We start from the raw sequence: 17,839 nt of genomic DNA, 5'->3' as shown, positions 1-17,839 counted from the left end.
TGCATTTCTTAAAAACACTCTGTTCAAGGTTCTGTGTTAAACAAACAAGTAAATCCAAGTTGAGACAAAAAGGAGAGAGAGAGAGAGAGAAGGAGGAGGGTGTCAGGAAGAGGGGGAAGGAAAAGAGAAGATAAGAGAGAGCATTTGCCTGTTAAAATTACCTCTTCCATCCCTGGTGGCTCAGATGGTAAAGAATTGCCTGCAATGCAGGAGACCCACGTTTGATCCCTGGGTATGGAAGATCCCCTAGAGAAAAAAATGGCAACCAACTCTAGTATTCTTGCCTGGAGAATTACATGGACAGAGGAGCCTGGCAGGCTACTGTCCATGGGGTCGCAAAGAGAGGACAGGACTGAGTGACTAACACTTACCTGGAGCATCCTTCCCCTCCTCTTAGGACCTTTCACCCCCTTCTTGGTGCATCCTTCCCCAGTTCCTACTTAGGGGCTCAGAACTACTGCAGTATTTCTGGAATGCCTTTGAACCTGCAGTGACCCATCAGTGGCTTGTCCTGAGGATCACCAATGCCATGAATCTCCCTCGAAAAACAGACAAAATGTTTTATTCATGCATTATTCTGCACCAGCTCCTTCAACAACATTCTGTGTTGAAAATGACCTAATAAGATCATGGATAGCCTTCTAGTTGGTAATTAAAGGTGATTGCTTCATAAAATATTCCTTGATAACTGAAGCAAGCAATAACAACAGGAAAGCAACAACAATAAATTCCTAAACAAAGTGTTCAAACCAGCAAAAAAAAACCATGTCTCTTATCCTCTGTCTAGGACACCCAGCATTACCCTGGAGAATCACACACTTGACATATCTATACTCCAATAACTTACTGTCTTAATTTCTCTCAGGGCATTTGACTCTGGCCCTTAGGCTGTCTCCTCAACTGCTCTCTTTTAAATTTTATCACTTCAAAACTCCATCTAGGGGACTCCCTGGTAATTTTAAAATGATAATTCCAAATTCATAAATTCCCTCAATTGTTTATGCCCACAGAAAAATGCCCTCACCTTTCCCTTCAGTCTCAGAAATAATAAAAACATAACACCCTGGGCTAATATACACAAAGAATAGCATTTAACACAGTCATTATCAGTAACTAAGTTATTCAATAATCACAACAGTGCTCTAAAATAAATACTAAAATTTCTGTCACTTTGCTAAATAATAAAACTGAAGTTTAGAGAAATTAGGTCATATTCCTATTATCATATACTTAGTCAGTAGCAGAACCAGTGTTTTAACCCTCCCGTTTGGAGCGCTCCTTCTCACTTTCACATAAATTGAGAGAGAATAAGTGCACTCCTTTGCACCAAATCTAATCCTCAGCTTGTGTCACAAATACTGCCTCTAAAGTTATTCTTTGAGGAAGTAAACAGAAGAAAGTATGTAGAAGAGAATGTGGTCAATAGTTTTGTTTCCTAAATTCTCAGCTTCTTTTCATACCTCTACTAATGACCCTTATTCTACCAATATCTAGATTATCTGGGTGTGTGTGGTTGATAATGAAGATGCATTGAATGAATAAACCTGATTCTCCTTCATAGCAAAGAAAAGACATTGTATTTGTGGTTTCTCTAACTCTCTGCTAACTTTTTTGCTCCTTCATTCCTCTGGTACTTAAAGGCTGGTGAAACCCAGAATTTTATCCTCACTCACCTGGTCACACTATCGCCCCTCTCTTTGGGAATTTTTTCCCATATCTAACACTCAGCTTCCACTTGTCTCTCAAATCAATCAATATCCTATGCTCAGGGCTCTTATTGTCTTCATTTGTCTAACATATTCAAATAATATTTATGTCTGAGTGCCCATTAAGTATCATGAACAAAAACAAGCTTATTTTTTCCCATAATGAACATGTCCTCTGTTCTCTGCCCGTAAAAGGCACCAACAATTACCTGCTTCCTTAGGCTAGAAGCCTGGGTGGTATACAAGATAGCTCTTGTTTCTTGCTTGTTTATAACTTTTCTACTGAGTCAGGGTAGTACTGTCATTTCCTCTGTGTAATGATTTCTAACAGAGAACTTTGCATTTTTCACAATGCATCATAAATAAATTTTCCAAAATACAATTCCAAATTACTGCAATACTCTTATTTAAAATTCTTTACTGGTTCCTCTGATCTTCAGAATGAAAATCCAATTGCATCTATATTACATATCTTTTCTCTATATCTATATGTTCTGAAAAGATATATAGGTCTTAGTTTCCCAAATTATTCTTCCACAATATCTATACCCTTATGATTAATATAGGTTCTAATCATTACAAATGAATTGATTTTCTGAAAATGAGATTCATTTTGTTTGCTCATGGCTAATATGGTTCTCAAGATCCCTTCCAAGTAGCACCTCTTCTGAGATGTTTTCCCATGGCCTCAAGAAAACATCCCCCGGTTGTGACAATATAGCATTATTTGCAAAATTCTATTGCATTAGGTTACTTTTCCATCTCCCTCAGTAGACATTGGCTTCTTGAAAACAGAGGACCAAGCTTTATTCTTGGAGTGCTGAAAACTAGCACAATGCCTGGCACTAATGATTTTGTTGTTGTTTTTCTTCTTTTAACTTGCTAGTAGAAACTAAATCTCTAGCCTTGGATTTACAAGCATCAGTGAAAGGCAATTTGGGGATATACATTACATATCCTCTTAGTAAACCATTTTTGAATAGGGCTTACATACTTCAATCTGTTTTATATTCAATGTAAAATTTTGTGAGTGTTAGCAGTTATTAATCATTCTCATTTTACAAATAAGACAAATTTTCCTCAAGAGTTTGAATTCTCAATTATTGTAACATCATCACATCTTCATATACATCTTTGAACAAAGTCTTCCCAAACCTACTCCCATCCCAGAGGCCATTGCTAAGGCATCGTTATATCTATTTTGCATCCTCATACCTTTTAGTCAAATTTTTGAAGAAAATTTTATCTCAAGTGCATGATAGAGAAATTGAATGACAATAATGCTAAATGCAGTTAAAATGTAATGAATATGTCAGTATGACCACCAGAAATTGTGACTGAGGAAACACGAAAGTTCTGCATAACAAGTATTTAGGTACATATGTGTAGGGAGAAATATGGATAGACATGCACACATGCTGGGCTTCCCAGGTGGCTTTAGTGGTAAAGAGCCTATCTGCCAAGGCAAGACACGTGAAAGATGCAGGTTTGACTCCTGGTTTAGGAAGATTGCCTGGAGGAGGAAATGGCAACCCACTCCAATATTCTTGCCTTAGAAACCCCGTGGACAGAGGACCCTGGTGGATTACAGTCCAAAGGGTTGCAAGTCTGACATGACTGAGCATCTCAGCATGGTATGTACATATATACATAAATAGTTGTTGTTGAAAGTCATGTCCATGGACTACAGGACTCCAGGCTCCCCATCCTTCACTTTCCTTTAGGATTGACTGGTTTAATCCAGCACCACAATTCAAAAGCATCAGTTCTTCGGTGCTCAGCCTACTTTATGGTCCAACTCTTACACCCATACATGACTACTGGAAAAACCATAGCTTTGATGATATGGATCTTTGTCAGCAAAGTGATGTCTCTGCTATATAATATGCTGTCTAGGTTTGTCATAGCTTTCCTTCTAAGGAAATCCGTAGGGATTTTGGATGCAAAAACTCATATATATATATATATATATATACACAAATACATATGAGTTTATGTATATTTTTAAATGTGTACATATGCATGCACATACACACGAATATGTGTATACATATACATACATGACATTGCATATTCTAAATTGAGAATTTAGAATGTATGTATACATACATTCATTGCATGTGCCTGAATTTAAATGTGCATAGTAGCAAATGTCACTGTATCTATGTCTCATTCTATATAACAAATAACAAACGTATCTTTATTTCTTACAGAGAAAAAAGCAGAAATAACTTTATGATACTAGTAGTGGAAGTCATTTAATTTATTATTTTCAGTGTGTTCGAAGTTACACTTAACTATATTACTTTCAATATTTTATACAAATAAACTCTTAATATGTTGTATAGCTGTATTTATGTTCCAAATCACATTATAAAGATACTACGTGTAAATCATAAGAGATATTTAGAAAATTGTCACACATTTCTTACTATTATATTTACAGAAAAATTATTTTCTTTTCCCTTCTGATAGGGAAAGAGACTCTGAAATCATACTTTATAGTTCTACATTCATGTCCTCATCTTCTCTTTGCCATAGTTTCAATAACGCTTTCTTGTTCAGATTCATTACCTGAAAGTATTAGCTACCAGACAAAATTCACTCTAAATGTGGTTTCAGTTCCTAAAGAAGTTATGTGGGAAGAATCAGAGAAGAGGAAGAATGTTAATAAATTAACTTCAGTACGAGGTAACTTACTATATTGCAGCTATCAATAAAATATTATGTGGAGAATGTCATTGTTATTCACCAGACTATAAAGTCCAAGGTAACCCTCCTTTATTTGACACTGACATATATTTCTGGTAGCCCTGCCCTCAGTTACTTTGCATGATCAACCTTGCCCTTGGTGGCAGGGCTTTTACTATCGTATTAAAAAATTAGAGGCATCAATATAATCCATGAGTAAATACATCCACCTTTTTATCTACATCTATATTGATATCCAAGGCATATCCATATCTAAATGTTTCAAACATTTAATGAATGTGTTAGTTGTAACAGAAATTGGTATATATTCTTAGAATTTTATGTAAACGTGATATTCCCACTAGCAAATAAAAATTTCAAGCAAGTTCCAAAATATCAGTTCATGTTAGCATAATTGTATACATTTTATTGGGCTTCCTAGGTGGTTCAGTGGTAAAGAATCCACCTGCCAATGCAGGAGACATAGGAGATGTGGGTTCGATCCCTGGATCGGAAAGATTCCCTAGCCTGAGAAGGAAATGGAAGCTCACTCCAGTATTCTTGCCTAGGAAATCCCATGAACAGAGGAACCCCACTGGTTACAGTCCATGGGATTGCAAAGAGTTGGACAGGACTGAGCACACATACATTCATATTTTATTATCTTTAAAAGACCAGGATTTGGGGAATAAAGACAGCTATAATAATACAGAACACAGCCCATATCAAAATGCATCATTAATTTTATATAATTGCTATAGAAAATGTGATTGCTTGCACATTATTTTTTGCATATAGATATATGTTTTCAAATTTACTCACAGCTAAAAATATATATATAAATTATTCATTAACCAAATTGAATGCTTTTCTATGCAGTTGAGTGTTATTATGTTCTGTACTTAGTTGCTCAGTCGAGTCTGACTCTTTGCAACCTCATGGATTATAGCCCACAAGACTCCTCTGTCCTTGGGATTCAACAGGCAAGAATGTTGGAGTGGTTGCAATGCCCTCCTCCAGGGAATATTCCCAAACCAGGGATTGAACCCAGGTCTCCTGTATTGCAGGTGGATTCTGTATCTTCTGAGTTACCAGGGAAAGGCAAAATATAGGTCATTTCTTTTTTCCTCAGTTAGTACATTTACTCAATTTAGATATATACCTGGAAATATTATCAGTGTTTTTCCTATTCTGTTAGTCAAAACACCACATCTAAGATTACAAATGAGCAGTTCAATTTCAGAAATACTGTATATGTCATTTAGACAGCAGGTTGTCTTGGTGACTCTGCTAGAATTCCTTTCCCTGGAGACAGTTTTTATTATATTCCTTACAGCACAGAACAAATTGCCAGTGTCCTGCAGACAGAAAGTCAAAAAGTGAAAAGCGAAAGTCGCTCAGCCATGTCCGACTCTTTGCAACCCCATGGACTGTGCAGTCCATGGAATTCTCCAGACCAGAATACTGGAGTGGGTAGCCTTTCCCTTCTCCAGAAAGTCAAAAGTCAGGTTTAAATTTGATATTAAACTCATGCCCCATCTTAAGCAGAAACACATGGAAACAAAGAAATTAAAAATCCTATTATCTCCTGCTATGATGTTTTCTATTTCCTCCCACCAAAAAAAAAAAAAAAAAAATCTTGAAGTCTACCTGTATAGGACTATTCAATCTTGTGATGTTGATTAAATAACATTCTTGTTATTTAATTTTAGCTTTAATTTATTACTTGAATTTAGAGCATGAACTTTCAGTCTTTAGGTTCCAGCAGCATTATTTTTCTTTTATTCTTTTTTTTTTATATACTAAAGCTTTATACTTCTAAAAATTAAAGATCATAGTTTAACAAAAAGCACATTTGCAATGAAAATTTATTTTCTAATCTTCTGATTTACCAACCTGAAAGTGTAAAAGTTGCTTTTGTATCTGGTCTTTGCTCTGAAATACCTGGCATTTCTTGCTGGCATTCTTCTGTATTCTATGTGTTCTTCCTACACTCTCTTGGGGTGTTTACCTGTAATTATTTCAAACCCCGATTATTTTGATTTACAGTTTAACTCAGGTAGCAGTTATTGAACTCCTGCCAAAAAAAAGTCATAGTACTAAAGGATACAAATATGAGGCAAGCAGAGACCTTATCTTTTAGCTTTCAGAAAAAATTGAGAAACTGTACATCCATCATACATCTAATATGAGCCAAGTTGCCTTTGATATATAGTGTAGGCTTAACTGAACTGAACAACTGCTTATTCACAAGCAACTACCCTGCAGAGAAGGTATTAATATCAATTATTTATTAATATGCCCTGGGTCAAGAAGATCGCCTGGGGGAGGAGGTGGCAACCCACTTCAGTATTCTTGCCTGGGAAATTCCATGGACAGAGGAACCTGGCAGGCTACAGTCATTGGGGTCGCAGGAGTTGGACACGACTGAGTGACTGAGCACACATGCACATGTATTAATATGTAGGAGAAGGCTTAAACCATCAGGCAAAGACTTGATGTAAGAGCTCATTGTAAGGACCGCGACAAGACAAAGGGGCGCCGGAGTATCAAAAGGCTTTTATTGGGCAATCGCTCCCGGGCAGAGCTCCCACGCGCGAGCAAGGAAAAAACGGGAGTCTGCAATCTGCGGGGAGGCGGGGCAACACCTATATACCCCATACGGAAGTGGCGGGACCAAGGTGCTGATTGGACCTCTAGGTCCCGCGTCGGTTTTTTGATTGGCCGGAGTCTTGGCGCATTCGCGTCCATCAGTCTGCCTGGCAACGGGCTGTTGATTGGTGGATGTCTGTCCCTGTCAGTCTGCCTGGCAGCGGGCTTATCTGAGACCTTTCGGCGGGGGGGTTTCTCTGTCAGCATTTTCTGGCTGGCGCCTTCCCACCTGCGATCAGCATGACCTTTCACTCATAATGCCAAGCTCACTATGTCTAAATAGTGTTAAAGCAAAATCAGGGGTACTGTCTATGTATCTTCAATATTATATTCATTAATCGAAATATTAAATTCACTTCTCATTCAATATTACATAACTCCAGGTAGTTTCTTAAAATTTTTCTTCCTAATGTGACCCAGTCAATGTTCTCTGGTATTTTTTACTTACAGGTTTATTTGACACACAACAAATGGATATTTTTTCGTCTCTCTTGACACTGATACCACACACTCTTTGTTACCTCTTTTAGGCTATAAGATAGTATGAATCCTCCAACTCTCTTCTTTTCCAAATTATTTTTATTATTCTTTGTCCTTTACATTTCCATGTGTATTTTTAGAATCAGTTTGTCAATCTTTGCTAAAAATCTCCTAGAGCTTTGATTTGGCTTGAGTTGCATCTGTAGAAAAATTTGGGGAGAATTGATATTTTAATAACACTGTCTTTCTTCTTTAAAAAAAAAAAAAATTCGGGGGCACACTGCCAGGAGCCAACGCACGAGATCCTACCCATGACAAGGTCATGAAGGAGAAAACCTGACGGGCAAGGCGGATCAGGTTTTCAGGGGTTTCGAAAAGGCCAGCTCACGAGATCCCACCCATGACAAGGTCATGAGGAGAAGACCTGACAAGCAAGGCAGATCAGGACTTCAGAGATTTCGAAAAGCTGCCCTGCCGTTCACCTTAAAGATGATCTCTGTCTTTCTGATGCTTGCTATATTAGACTACTCCCTAATTTCTGTGACACAGATAGAAGGCCTTCCCCGATCTCTCTCCAAACAGAATCAACTTAGAACTTCAATCAGTATGTCCCCCGGATGGTGGTATCCTATAAGATTATCCAGGATGAAAGGAGTGTTTCAATTTAGACCCCTTTGCTGGCATTCTAGCCTGCTTGGCAAATGCGTACTAATGCACATGACTGCTCACAACACCTTAACCATAAACAGCATAAAGAACCTGATCACATAAAGGCCCTAATAGGCACAGAGCCCTTTGGGAGGTGAGGAAGCCCTATTAGAGAACATAAAAATATTATTCTAAAAGCGGTTATAGTTAAAGATTTAGAAAAATAAGAGTTTAGAATTGTTCATTTTAACCAGGAATGCTAAACAGGGGCTGCTTCACCAGAGCTGCAGAGTCTTTGTGTTGTAAACCTTTTAGATAAATTTAACTGATAACTTCTGCAAAAGGACTGATCTTTGTGTTCATTAAACAATAGATTACAGGAAAACAGCTTTGCATTCACCTAGGTCATAAAATGTCAATAAACCCCGAGGCCAGAAGATAATGTATAAGACTCTCACAAAGAAGTTGCAGGAAACACCCTGGTTTTGTGAAGGACAAGCTGATGTAATATTAAACTATCTTCCCCTTAAAAATGTACTAACTTAGAATATAAAAGCTACAGTAAAAAATAAAGATTTGCCAGACTCTGCTCACCCCACCCCCCCGCCCCCGCCCCAGTCTGGTGTCTCTCTCCCTCCCTCCCTCTCTCTCTCTCTCTCTCTCTCTCTCTCTCTTTCTTTTTCTCGCCGACGCCGTTCATCCTGAGGGTACCCCTGGATACTGCTGAGGCTGGACCCCAGCAGGCACACCATGCAGCTTGTGGGATCTTAGTTCCCCAACTAGGGATGGAATCCAGACCCAGAGCAGTGAGAGCACAGAGTCCTAAGAACTGGACAACCAGGGAATTCCCAATACTGTGTCCTCTGACCCATACATACAGTATATCTTATTTAAGTTTCTTCAATTATTTTTAGCAATGATTTTGGATTTTTAGTATAAGACTTACGTAATTCTGTCAGATTGGTCCCTGTATTCCCTGTATTCTCTATTATTTGTTACTGTCATGGCATAGGGCCTTCAGAAGGTTATGACAAAGAAGAAGAGGAGGACATTTCTGGGGGAGGGCAGGGAAAAGGGGGGCTAGAGAAGGTCACGTGGGTCCAGATGACTCCACTCAGCAGCACAGCTGTGAGTCCCTGGACCAGGAGACACCCACACTGCTCCAGCCTGGGCTCTTCTGTAGCTGCAGGACTGACTTTATCTCTGCCTACCATAGGATGCCGATTACAGGGTACGTGAGCTCTGTTGCTCAGTCCTGTCCAACTCTTTGTGAGTCCATGGACTGAAGGCTCCTCTGTACATGGGATTTCCCAGGCAAGAATACTGGAGTGGGTTGCCATTTCTTCCTCCAAGGGATCTTCCCAACTCATAGATCACACTTGCATCTCTTGCACTGCAGGAGGATTCTTTACCATTAACTCTACCTGGGAAGCCCTTTGCAGGGTACAGAAAGCCCCTAAATGGCAAAAAAAAAAAAAAAAAAAAAAAAAAAAAAAAAAAACTGCCTTGGGGAGTTACATTTTAAGACAATTGAATGTGCAAAAAAATTGAGTTTGGTGCTGGTGAACTTCTGAGTTATTGGGCCCCAACTTCTTATGAAGAAGTAAACAACATAAGCTGACTATACAGAGGCCATGTTTAGCTTATCTGTGTAACAGTCCCCTTGGCGCTGTGGTGGTTTATAATCCAAGTTGCATGTTATCTTATAACACTTGAGTCTGAAGCAAGGGATAAAACATCTTCAAGACTCAAAATGCTTAAGGGTGATGATCTTGGATTTCAAAGTCCTTTGGCAGCTAATCTGACCATAAAGTAGGGGGAGCCCTGTAGGATAGATGAGAAAGGAGATTCTGAATTGCCCAATCTACTTAGAGTGGGTGACATCAGAGTGACATTATGGCCCCTTGGCTGCATGTCCCCAGCAACGTGTAAAACAAACCTAACCAAGGTCATCTACCCATAAGCAGCAAGAGGCTCATCAATGTGCAGCCCCTCCTTCAGCAGTCAATAAACTATCTAGGATCATGAGAGTATCTAACACCTGCAATGTATGGTGAGAGGCAGCCAAGAGTTCCAGCCCTGGGCCATTTGTTTAATCATGTGGGTAACTCCTTAGACAGGGCTCTGTACATTGTGTGGTGTCCTGTACATACGACGTTCCTCCTGCCTCCAAAATTAGTAACCCAAATGGTATGAGTTCCAGGAGGACAATTTTAAAAGTTCACTTGCAGTCTTGGAGGGTTACCCCAGTGTAATCTGTAGGAATAAGACTTTCATGTTGAATGCATGAGACAAGTGCTTGGGCCTGGTGCACTGGGAAGACCCGAGGGATTGGGTAGAGAGGGAGGTGGTTAGGGGAAGCACACTGATTGAAACTGCCCACCCTGGCCAGGCACCATAGTAACCATTTGCATGAGTTGTTTTATGACAGGAGATCCTGATAAGGAATACAGAACTAATAAGCCACCACCAGCCGGAAGAGTTCGGGAAAGGTCAAGAGGAGACACTACCTGTCCGTCCACTTCCCAGAATCCCTCTTGCTAGCATCCATCTTGGCTGAGCGATGCGTGCGCCACCAGGAAAGACTCTGAATTAGAATGATTGGCCAAAGACCACCCAGAAACTAATCCCATCACCATAAAACCCAAGACTGCAAGAGCCACGTGGCAGAGCAGCCCTCCTGGGTTCCCTTACCCTCCTGCTCTCCACCCAGGTGCCCTTCCCAATAAAATCTCTTGCTTTGTCAGCACGTGTGTCTCCTCGGACAATTCATTTCCGAGTGTTAGACTAGAGCCCAGTTTTGGGCCCTGGAAGGGGTCCCCCTTCCTGCAACAAATGGCGACCCTGGTGGGACTCTTCTTCGCTGAGACTGACATCCTGACCACTTGGGGTACTCAGGGGCCAGCTTGCCTGCCAATGGACCAGACCCAGTGGCTGCAACTGGGACCCTTTTGTCCCTGGTCTCCTCCTGACATGGACAACTGGCCAGAGTGCCCCGATCGGTAAGGAACAAGAGACTTTATTGACCTCTCTCCCCTTCCCTCTCTCTTTCCTCTCCTTAGCCCTTCCTATCCTTCCTGTTTTCCTAGTCCCCCGGTCCTGGATGCAGGAATCTGGTCGAAGGGCCTCAGCTTGAGCTGAGGATTGGAGACTGATCACCTCCTCTTGGCAGAGAACTCGAATTTTCTGGTCTGGTAGGGCCGAGTTCCAGTCCTCCCTTTTCTGGAAGCCCAGGGAAAAGTCCCGTAACGCTTGGGTGTCTGCAGGTGGCAGGAGACGTCTGTAAGGCCTGTAAGGTCTGTAAGGGGGGCCTTTTGCCCCCCTTTCCCGCCTCCTCCCCCTTCTTTCAACGTGGCTTCCTTTCCTCCTTTTGAAATCTTTGAAGACATCTGAAATTTTGTGTCTCTATAAAAGGTTTTCTGAGAGACTGTATTCTTGTATTTAAGGGAGTGTCTGATGAGGACTGCCAGGTTTATATGTATGTGTTTTAACTCTTTTCTGTGTTGTGATTTGTGACGGCCATTTTGCTTTGTCTGGCCACCATTTAGATCTGCCACCATTTTGTTAGAACTTGGTTTTCTCTTCCTGTGCCTTGAGACCACGACTCTCAGGAACACTTATCTAGACCATCTCTAACTCCTGAGACTGAGAGAAAAAGGAAAAAAGCCTTTAAAAATGTTATTTATTTCAACTTTTTTTATAAACTAGTAAATTTTATATTGTAATATCTAATTCATGGCCAAACTTAGAAAATGAAGCTAAATCTTGCACTGTGTCTGTCTAAATATGTCTTGGTATGTTTTTGTCTCTGGGTAATATTTTTTAGGTTAATTTGTAAATGAGCTCTATTTAATTGGCTTTAAAAAAGGTAAGCACTTACAAATCAAATAATTCTAAATTAAACAATAAATTCCAGGTTCAGTTGAGCTGGGAAATATTCAGTATTAAATACCTGATATTAATGTTTGTTTGTTGACCTATCTAATATAGACGTGTCTTAGAGTAATTAACATCAAGTAGAATATTTTCATTGTACCTAGGTTGAATATAAGTTAAATATTATACCTGTTACAAGTTTGTCAACAAGGAAATTACCTTGAGTGAAAAAATGTCTAAAAAATGTAAATGAGGTATGAGTTTGCATATAAACTCTATTAAGAATAGTTATTCTTTAAGAATATCTGTCTACAATAGTCTCCCCAGATTGGCGTAACTTGAATTTCTAAGTGTTGTGCTAAACTAAGTATTGGAAGTCTATTAAATAATTAGGTCATTTCCAAATGAAATAAGATTTTGAAATATTTACTACTAAACACTGATTTCCTTTTACAGAAAAACTAAAGAGATTTGGGACTATAAATGAATAATATTTGATGCCATCCTAAAATGTTTTAAGAAAGCAAGGGTTTTAGAAATTATCACTGGTATTTATGCTCACCAAGCTATAAAATGCTAATATAAAAGTTAGCTCTTGGTTGCTAAAGGAAAGCAGGAAGTGTGCTTTCTGGTTGGCCCTGAGGAAATTTACTTAAAAAAAAAAAAATTATAGTCATATTCAGGTCACTGTGATACTACCAGACGGGATCCCCTCACTGGACCAATTAATAATGCCTACTCTGACTCTGGCCATAAATTTGGGCCTTTTTCTATTCCTCAAGCTCAATCAGAGCAACAAGAAAAGTTTCAGCAAAGGAGAAAGAAATCTCCCACAATTATGAGATGGATTTATATAGATAACACCAGACTATGGTAATTTAGGTTTAAAGTTTCCTCTGTGTTGAAAACAATTAAATCATACTAAGGATAATCAGTCTAGTAACACTAGAAAACTGGGCTATGTGCCTTATAGATGGTGGTGCCAATGTATAATTTCCCTGAAAGATAAAGATTCATACAGAGTAGACTAAGTCAGATGACCTGAGATATACTGGTCTTCATCTAATGGAAGCTCTTAAGTCTTACTTGTGACTTTACTAATACTGCTGGCTATGTTCTTTGTATTTCACCTGTTTTACCAAATTTCTGTTTCTTACACTGCCAAATGTGGTACTGAGGCCTCTGATAGAATAATATATAGTTCCCTATGAGATCGATGATGATAACAGTGTAACTCTAGATATGAGAAAAAGCAACAAGAGGGAATGTTTACCTGGACCAAGAGGCTAGTAAGACAGGTGGTTCAGAGAATTTTGGATACTGTTTTATGGCCTAGTCCAGTAACAGCACATTGAGTGGCCGGTCAACAAAATCTTTGCCAAACCTGAGAACGGACATTCTCAGCACCATGGGATAAAATGGTCATGAAATGCCCCCCTCAAAATCGTGGTCAAGTTTATGAGTAAAAAGGGGCTCTGCCAACTGAAGATTGACACTTTCCATCTACATCTACAGAGATTAAATCATGGCCACTGCAACTGCTGACTTTCAACGGCCCTGAAAGGAGTTCAGGGTGAAAATCAGGAATGAGGCACTCTGTGCTCTAAAAAAAAAAACTGGCAGAACAGGCCTTCAGATAGTTAGATCTTTTCAAGAGATTTTATAAGTCCCAATTCTTGCATCTTCTCATACCTAGAAAAACACTGACGTCATTAATCGTGACATCTGCTTTGGCTATTAAAGAAAATTTTACAATTAAAAGTCAAAATAGAGTACTCAGCTATGGTTCAGACATCCTGGAAAATAACTAGGTGATACTATGAGTGTAATTTCAGATTAGACATTGTATTGCTAAACGCTTGAGTTTTCTGAGTCGTGTCAGGCTTAGATGCCACCATTCTCCAAACAATGTCTGCTAAAAGCTAGTAACTTATACCTTACGTTTTATAAAACTAGGCAACTGGCCACCTGGCTAAAAGTCTCCCCGCAGTGCCAGTTCCAGACTGGGTTTCAGGCCTATGCTTCTAAAAAGAAAGAGATTTATTTTGTCTATTAAAATTCCAGTTATCCCTCCTCCAGCTACTACTAATTGGGTCTGTTACAACAAAACGGCAGACCAAGGGATTGAGATTTTAATCATACAAGGCTCAGATCTGGACTTGGAACTCAGGAATACTTCCAATTCAGTGTCTCTTCTCCAAGCTGAGGCAGTCCTATGCCCCATTTTGACAAGAAGTTATCACAGTCATAGTTGCCCTGTTCCCTAAATTAAAACTGAGCAGGACTCTGGGGTGGTGACTCTGGAGTACAGATCTGCTGTACTGTAGGATGTAGGCTTCATTCAGCCTCCTTGACCTTCCCTGAGCTCCAAAGGGTGGATTCAAACAATTGCTAATCAGGGAAGGGAGGGGATACAGAAACAGAGGAGAAACAATCAAACGGTGGTACAGCCTTGAGACAGGGTCCTAGTTCTTACTGAAAGAAATATGCATAACAATGTCTTTTGAGTTCTTCTACAGAACTGGAGCCTCCACCTAGGTGGAGGATGGTAAATTCAGACTAAACACAAGATTCCTGGAGCACAGCTCTGTTGCTTCACCACCAGCCAATCAAAAAAAAAAAGTCACAAACCCTGCAGCCCTCACCCCAAATGTTGCCTCCTGTTTCTGGGGACCAGTGATGACCATCCTGTTAGGTCTCCTGTTTGGCCCCTGTCTATTTCATCTCTGAGAGGCACCAACAGTTTCAAACTAAATTGCTGTTATTACAAGAGTGAAAGCTGTTTTCAGATATAGAACACCCCAACTTAGATCAGGTAGAGAGAGACTTCTGCTCTGCTAGGCAGGCCTACGCCCAGGCACAGCAGGAAGAAGTTACAGAAGAACGAGACCTCCACCCCAATTCCCAAGAAGCATCTTGAGTATGAAGTCTCTCAGGGGGGAGTTGTTAGGGGAAGCACAGTGATTGAAACTGCCCACCCTGGCCAGGCACCATAGTAACCATTTGCATGAGTTGTTTTATGACAGGAGATCCTGATAAGGAATACAGAACTAATAAGCCACCACCAGCCAAAAGAGTTCGAGAAAGGTCAAGAGGAGACACTACCTGTCCGTCCACTTCCCAGAATCCCTCTTGCTAGCATCCATCTTGGCTGAGCGATGCGTGCGCCACCAGGAAAGACTCTGAATTAGAATGATTGGCCAAAGACCACCCAGAAACTAATCCCATCACCATAAAACCCAAGACTGCAAGAGCCACGTGGCAGAGCAGCCCTCCTGGGTTCCCTTACCCTCCTGCTCTCCACCCAGGTGCCCTTCCCAATAAAATCTCTTGCTTTGTCAGCACGTGTGTCTCCTCGGACAATTCATTTCCGAGTGTTAGACAAGAGCCCAGTTTCGGGCCCTGGAAGGGGTCCCCCTTCCTGCAACAGTGGGAGGGGGGATCGGGATGGGGAATACATGTAAATTCATGGCTGATTCATGTCAATGTATGACAAAAACCACTACAATATTGTAAAGTAATTAGCCTCCAACTAATAAAAATAAATGAAGAAAAAATAATAAAACCATTGGTATTCAAAAAAAAAAAAAAAAAGACTTTCATAGGAAAGGAAGCCAGGAAGATGTTCAACTGCTTAGTAAAGATCTGGAATTTTGAGCCAACTCCCGACACAGGAAAACATTAGCCAGAGTTGGATGAGGAGAAGCTAAGGGGAAGCTCTTTGACTCCCTCACTAGTCTACAAGGTTCCCTCTGCTATCTGTACTCTGTGTGCTATGAGGCAAGTTTGTGGCTTAACGCTATTCCAGCGGGTATTAATAGGAGCATGTGTGCATGCATTGTCAATCGTGTCTGACTCTGCGGCCTTACAGACTGTAGCCCACCAGGTTCTACCCATGGGATTTCCCAGCAACAATAATGAAATGAGTTGCCATTTCCTTCTCCAGGGGATCTTCCCTACCCAGGGATTGAACCCACATCTCCCGCACTACAGGCAGGTTCTTTATGGTCTGAGTCATCAAGGCAGCCCAATCTCTTAATAGGAGCATAGAATTTTTTTTGGTGAAATAAGCATACATGTCTTCTTGAAATCAAGCAGGACCTTATGGGGCTCTGGGCACAAAAAACTTCCTGTGTCCCCATCCTGAAGTTCCAAAGGGCAGGTTCAAGCAGTAGCTAATTAGGGTATAGAGGAATTGCAGGGATAAGGGAGTTAAAAATTGCAGGGATAATGCAGTTAAAAACAATATTGTAGCCTTGAGGACAGGGTCCTGGTTCGCCATCCAGGGATACACACAACAATATCTTTGGGCTGTTTTGCAGATACTGAAAACCTCACCAGGTAGAATGAGTTAAGCACATGCTGCCCACAAGGCAGACCATTTGGAACCAGAAGGTTGATGATGCTGCCTCCCACTTACCTCACCACCAACCAATCAGAAGAATGTCCACAAGCTGACCACACCCTCTTTGAACCATTACTATAAAACTCCTCACTATCCTCTCCAGGTCAGGACATACAGTTTTGAGGGCATTAGCCCACTGCGTCCCCCTCTGCCTAGTTCCAGAGACTTCCACCTGCTACAGCCCAATCTGGGGTGATGGTCCTGCGGACCCACAACAAGAGGGGGGTGAGGGGATGCACTGGGGACTTTCATGTCTAGGTAGTGTCACTCAGTATCTTGGTAGAGCACCTTTGTACAAGAGAACTCCAAAGGGAGCAGTCCCTTGGGGTCTGATGAACACAAGTTTCTACGTGATCAATGACCAACAGATACGAGCTGAGGTTTGGCAGGGTATGCAAAGCTGCCAAGCTCTGAAAGCTAAAAATACACTTGTTTGGGCTATTCTAAAAATAACTGGATATATGAACATTTGAATTTGGTAACAAGGCTTTTGAATAAACAGATCCAAGCCCGCCCTGAAGAAGACACAGGGCTGACAGAGGCATCCATGGCTCATTTGTATCACCTCTGGGACATGGGATGTCACACGTTAGTCACTGTTGCCGGAGGACGTGGTAAACTGTTTGACCTAAGAGCTATTCTGAATGTTTATGAAAAGGGAAGGCAAGAAGGCATGCAGGCTGTAGACCTGAAGTGTGAAAAAGTCAGAAAGAGACAGCAGTGCAGAAAAGGAACATTTAACCTGGAAACTGACTTCCTTGATTTATCACAGCTCTGCCAATTCCTTGCTGTGGTACTACCATATACTTGCTGTCAGACTTTGGACAATTCACTTAACCTTTCTGGGCCTCAGTAACACCTATAAAATCGGCACCATAAATTTTTGTCTTGTAGCAATTTTGTGAGGGTTTTGTCAGTTAATATATGTAACTGGAATAATGTGTTACATAAAGATTAGCCTAACTCTGTGTTATTCATTATGGGAGTAATGTTTGATACAACTATATGTTTTGCCCTTTATTGTTTCTGTTATTATTTTGCAAATGTAAACAACCAAATCACCACCAAACCCTGTGAATATTTCCTAGTTTTGCCTCTAATCCACCTTTCTGCCTCAAGTTTCAGAGTAGCCACTGCCCCCAGAGCTACTCCGTCCTCTTGCCTTACATGAAGTATTATCCTTTTCTAGTCTTTTGTACATTCTGTGGGTAAATGATGATTCCTAACCCTCCCCTCAACACCACCTGCATAACTGAAACACTCGTGTGATTTTCTAATCCTTTAAGAGCCTCAAACTGTCAATGACCTGTACACATTTGACTCATACTGACTTTTGTAGTTGTTCAGTCGATAATTTGTGTCTGGCTACTTGTGACCCCAT

This window comes from Dama dama, chromosome 14, assembly GCF_033118175.1.
Source record: "Dama dama isolate Ldn47 chromosome 14, ASM3311817v1, whole genome shotgun sequence".
Classification (NCBI taxonomy): Eukaryota; Metazoa; Chordata; class Mammalia; order Artiodactyla; family Cervidae; genus Dama; species Dama dama.
Note: the sequence above shows the minus strand (reverse complement) of the source record.